The sequence below is a fragment of the Molossus molossus genome, unplaced genomic scaffold, assembly GCF_014108415.1.
Source record: "Molossus molossus isolate mMolMol1 unplaced genomic scaffold, mMolMol1.p scaffold_m16_p_1, whole genome shotgun sequence".
NCBI lineage: Eukaryota > Metazoa > Chordata > Mammalia > Chiroptera > Molossidae > Molossus > Molossus molossus.
Genome location: NW_023425344.1, coordinates 43539146 through 43545145, shown reverse-complemented (window position 1 = coordinate 43545145; position 6000 = coordinate 43539146). Strand labels below are relative to the sequence as shown.

The window sequence follows — 6000 nt, the reverse complement described above, 5'->3', positions numbered from 1 at the left end:
TTTATACAGTCTGCATCAGTTAGGGCTCTTTGGTTGCCAGACATAGAAATTGACTCATCTAATTTAAGTAAAAGATGAGTTTGTTGACAATACATAGAGAAGCTCACAAAATTGACAGAAAATTTTGAACAACCAAGTTGGGGGAAGAAGAGAAACTAGGACAATTTCAAGTATCAGAAAAGTCTCCTTGATTTCCTTTCAGCTTGTTATGGTAAGATGCTAGTGACCTTAACACAACATAAATATGTGTGCCATTCATGTGCAATTCCTTATAGACACAACTTACTTCTTTCCCAATGTCTTGTCTTGTTGTTGTATGTAATTTTATTATTAGTTTTCATCCAAATCCATTGGGGAATGGGATGCTTCTGCTTTTATTTGTTGTGCAGCAATCTCTGGTTCCTGAAAGTCTTGTGAGAAGACCTGGTAATGAGTGGAGTCAACTGCACACACCTCCGTGGCAAAAAAAGTAGCAACTTCAACTGTGTTTTGTTTTGTTTTTCAGATAGAGTGGGAGCGAAAAAAGAAGGAAGAGAGAGAGAGAAACATCCTGTGTGAGAGAGACACATCGAGCGGTTGCCACCTACACGACCCCAACTGGGGCAGGGACAAACTGCAACCGAGGTATGTGCCCTTAGCGGAAACCAAACCTGGGACTCTCTGGTCCTCAGTCTGACGCTCTAACTGCTGAGCCAAACCAACCAGGGCTAACTGTGTTTTTAATTCATGTCATTTTACTCAAGACACAAACACCCAGAAGAGAAATTCTGATTGGCCTAGTTTGCATGGTATGCCAGTACTGGTCCAAGGGAGTTTGACTGTCCCACCTAAATTGCATGAAAGTAGGTGGGTAGTTTTCTTCAGGAAGAAGAATGCTATACTCCAGGAAGGCATCAGGTGACAAACTGCTTCTGAATGGGCATCGTTCCATCTGATATAATTTCCAAGGTCACCTAAGACCACCAATAGCCACTAATAAGTCATCAGGAGAGGTGCAATTTCACTAGTGGGAAAAATGAATCACATCATCCTCTAATTTCACTGTAGTTTACTAATTGTTCACAATTAAAAAGAGAGCTTTCCAGTCTTCAAAAGTTAGAGAAGTGTAGAATCGTTTTAGTGCAATTGGTTTAGATTGAAGAGATTTCTGGTATGGTTCATAAAAATAAAACAAAATAAAGAAATGCACATTGCCTAAGCACTAGAGCATAAATAATAATTGTTCAGCAAAGGCATTATGCAAGCATTTAGCTCATATATAATTTGGTGTACTTTTACATTTGCCCATATGCACAAGGAGTTTGTTCGGCTGCTGGAGAGTGACACCACTTCATAAAAGGAGCAGAAACCAAGACTTATTTGTCATTTTCTTCTTTAGTTATATTGTAAAATATGATGATATTTAGGGCTCATGAGATGATAGGCTATTTATTTCTTTTTTAAAATCCATATATGTTCTTATGGAAACCCAGAATTTTTGGATATTAAAAAAAAATTCAAATATTTTAATTATTTTTGTATATCCTGCTTTTATTTATGTACTTAATTTGTGTTATCTATATTTTTATTACACATATTAATAGTGCTATAATTTATAACATTTTTATTATGGGGCCTGGCAATTTTAATAAATCTAATAAAGATATAATATATATTATTGTGCTTTTTGCTTCATTCAAGCTTCTCGAGGAAAGGAAAACTTCATACAATTCTCCAATATAAAACAAATATTTTAAGTAATAATAATTATAGTAACTGTAAAATATATATTACTTCTATGAATTAGGTAACATCATCATTTCTATTTGCAGATGATTAGTTTGGGGCTTAGAAAGCTGCCTATATTGCAGATGTATTAAAGAGAAGTGTTAAATTTCAAATATAAGAAGTTTGGCTCCAGGGCCTTAACAGTTTTAAAATGATAAATACTTCTGCATTCCCACAATTATAACATGTACTAGAATGATACTTCATAAATACAGTTGAGTTGAATGGAATGATTTCATATGATCATCAATCAGAATATTCATTAACTCATCAATTTCCATCACTCTGGATAAAGAAAAGTTTGCAAGCCCTGTGGAGTCTTTGAATGAGAAACCAGCTTGTTTATCTACATCAGTCCATCCGCTAACAGGAAAGCTCCCTTTCTGGAGCGGAGCTGTAGCCAGTAACAATGGTCTTCCAGTCATGTTTTAGAGGGAACCACATTATCGTTAAGAAAATGAACACTTTCTGTAGGAACTGCAGAGCTCCCTAGGCCAGCAGGGGAGTCCCAGAGAGCTGATGGTCAGTCTGCTCCCAGAGAGCAAGGAGCAGCGAGTCTTGAACTTCCTCTGCTCTTCAGTAGGAGAGGAGTCAGTTGTTTCACAAACCTAGGGGGTAAATATAAAAATCATCTTCATATAATTTTAGATCTTTAAAAAAGATAATTGACTATTTAAAGAAAAAAATAACAATAAAGTATTGTGGGGATTATAACATGTAGAAGTAAATGTATGAAAATATGAGCCAAAGGATGAGAGAAGGAAATGGAAATATAATGTTGTAAGATTCTTTTTTTTTTTTTTAATCCTCACCGGAGGACATTTTTCCATTTTTTGTACAGATAGAGTGGGAGGGAGAGAGAGGAAGAGAGAGAGAGGGAAACATCGATGTGAAAGGAACACATCAAGTGGCTGCCACCCGCTCGACCAACCAGGGCCTGGGACAAACTGCAACCAAGGTACGTGCCCTTAGCGGGAACCGAACCCGGGTCTCTCCAGACCGCAGGCGGACGCTCCAACTGCTGAGCCAAACCGGCCAGGGCTGTTGTAAGATTCTTATACTGTACCTCAAGAAGTATAGTATTATTTAAAGGTAGACTATGATAAGTGTACTTATTGCAATAAATAAATATATATATTATATCAGATAATGTATAAATTATATAAAAGTATAATAATACATAAAATTTATATAATATAAAATTATAACAAAATAATACAATAAATGTGACATACAATTAAAAATAATACATATTGTAAGTGCTAGAACAATCACTGAAAATGAAGGAAAAAAAGATAAAAAATTGTACCACAAATAAGAGCATAGTGGAGAGAAAAATGAAACCTAAGTCCTCAATGTATCCAAAGGAAGGCAGAACATAAAGAATAAAAATTACAAAGTTCAAATGGGATGAATAGAAAACAAATATTAGGATGGTAAATTGGAATTCGCTCATATTAATAATTACATTCATGCAAAAGTTCTATAAATCCAACGAAGAGTCAGATATTATCAGATTTGATACAGAAAGCAAAATCTAACTGTTGCCTATAAGAAATTCACTTTACATGTAAAGACACAGATTGAATGAAAAGGAAAAGACTGAATGGGAGTAAATGATAAAAGAAGATATACAAAGGGCATCTGGAGTTATTCATACCAATATTGGACAATTGAGAAGAGGACAAGAAATATTACCAAGAAAAGAAAAAAAAAAGTTTTAGTATGCTAAATAAATTAGCCAAGAAAAGAGTCCTAAATAAATATGCATAAAAATATGATTTATTTAAAATATTTTATAAACTCTGAGAAGTGCCTATACACTAAAAATACAAAGTATAGTTGAGAGATATGTTTAAAAACCTAACTAAATAAAGAGGTATCCTAGTTTCATCAATTGGAAGACTTGCTATTATTAACATGTCAATTCTCTGCAAATTGATTTATAGATTCAAAGAAATTCTACTCAAAATGTAAGCAAATATTTAAATATAAATTGACAAGTACATGCTAAAGTGTATATGAGAAAGCAAAAGATCTAGATCCGTGAAATGATTTTTGAAAGAACAAAATCAGAGGACTTAAACTATGTAATACTAAGATTAATTTCAAAATGAAAAAAGAAAATGATAGATATCTAAGCTGTTTAGCATTGGTGCAAGGATACCATAGTTAAATGGAAAAGGATAGAACCACACATGTATAATTAATTGATTTTTTTTTATAAATTCAATTTAATAAGGAAGTATTTTCTTAAAACCATGATTGAAATAAAAGACTTCAAAATGAAATTCTATACTGTATGATTTAATTTATAGCATTCCAGACTGGTTGGTGATTATCAGAGCCCAAAGTGAGGATGGAGTTTGATAGTGGGAGGGGAAAGGACCACAAGATGATTATGAGATAATGGGAATGTACTACATTATGACTGTGATAGCTGCGATATGACTTTTTGTGTATATTTGATCCTACTAATTAAATTGTACACCTAATATTAATTTTAGAATTAAGTTACATCTTTAGAAATAGATGGCAATGGGCAGAACTGGAGGGAGGGTGAGTGTGTGAGAGAGAGTGAGTAAATGTGAAGGTGGATGACCAACCTCCTGCAGTGCAGAGATGTGGAACAGAAGCTTCCTGTGTTGTGGACAGGGAGCATCTGGCCACCACGGTAAGTGGCTCCTTAGGGCACTTCTCCCTGCACCATGAGGAGGTCCCACCATTTTGGAAGAAACTGAGCCTACCAGTGCACCTGGCATTATTGGACCAGTGGACATCTTGTGTCAACACAGACCAGTGAACAGTAGTGGAGATGCCAAGGTGCCAGTTGCAGAAGCCACAAATGGCTGGGAGCCCAGCACGATCCACCATAGTAGCAGCCAAATCAGAGTCGAGATATACCCCCAGCAACACAGGCTGGGAAGCAGACATCCATCCCCAGGCAACAGAAGCACAGATCGGCAGCTGAGACCCATCCCCAAAAACTACAGCAAAGGTTGAGCAGGAGCTAAGCCCCACTGGGCAGCAGCACTCCCCAGCCACCAATGGCAGGACCTGGGGCTCCACAGAGGCCTGTGTGACCCAGTGGCCCACAAGAGCATCAGGAAGCTGGGGTTTAAGAGGTACTGGTGCCATCCAGCTGCCCAAAGGACCTGTGGGGAGCTGGCACATCAGAGAGGCCTGTGTGACCCAGCTGCCCGCAAGATAGGAATGAAGCTGGGTCTCCAGAATGGACTGTGTGATCCAGCTCCCCATGGGATCAGCGAGAAGCGGGGGCTCCAATGAGGCCTATACAATCCAGCTGCTCACAATATCAGCAGGGAACCAGCGCTCCAGTGAGGCCTGTGCAACACAGCTGCCCACAGTATGAGCAGGGAGCACGGCTCCAACAGGGCCTGAGTTATACAGCTACAGGTGGCACCAGCGACCAGTGGGGAACACAGCTCCAGAGGGGCCCACATGATCCAGCAGCAGCACCTACCAGGACACATCAATACCAGCCCCCAGTAGTCAATCCTCCAGGATCCACAGCAGGCAAGAGGCAACATGCAACAAAACAGTCTGGGAGGCACAGTAGCCTTATTTGATATACAATGAGCTGCCTACACATCCAAAGATCTCTCATTGGGTCTAGAGCTACCAGATGGCTAAAATGGGGAGACAAAGAAACAACACCCAAAGGAAAGAAAAAGACGAATCACCAGAAAAGGAACTACAGGAAATGGAAGACAGCAACTTGTCAGATAAAGAATTCAAAGCAATGACTTTAAGGGTGCTCAAACAATTTGGTGAGAACTACAAGCAACTTAATAAGAATTATGAGCCCTGGCCAGTTTTGCTCAGCGGTTAGAGCGTCGGCCTGCGGTCCGGAGAGACCCGGGTTCGGTTCCCGCTAAGGGCACGTACTTTGGTTGCAGTTTGTCCCCGGCCCTGGTTGGTCGTGCGGGTGGCAGCCACTCGATGTGTTCCTTTCATGTCGATGTTTCTCTCTCTCTCTCTCTTCCTCTCTCTCCCTCCCACTCTATCTGTACAAAAGATGGAAAAAATGTCCTCGGGTGAGGATTAAAAAAAAAAAAAAAAGAATTATGAGGAGCTCACGGAACTACTTCAGCTTAAAAAAAGAGGTAGGAGCTATGCATAAAAATCAAGAGGAAATAAAGAATGATGTAGCGGCTATGAAAAATACCTTACAAGGGTTCAATAATAGATTAGAAGAAGCTGAAGATAGAA

The 6000-nt window shown here is 38.6% G+C and overlaps 1 pseudogene; it reads right to left on the bottom strand.

Moving 5' to 3' along the window:
• Positions 1–269: 269 nt before the first annotated feature.
• The window catches only part of LOC118624630, a 48334-nt pseudogene continuing 42603 nt past the window's right edge, over positions 270–6000 (bottom strand).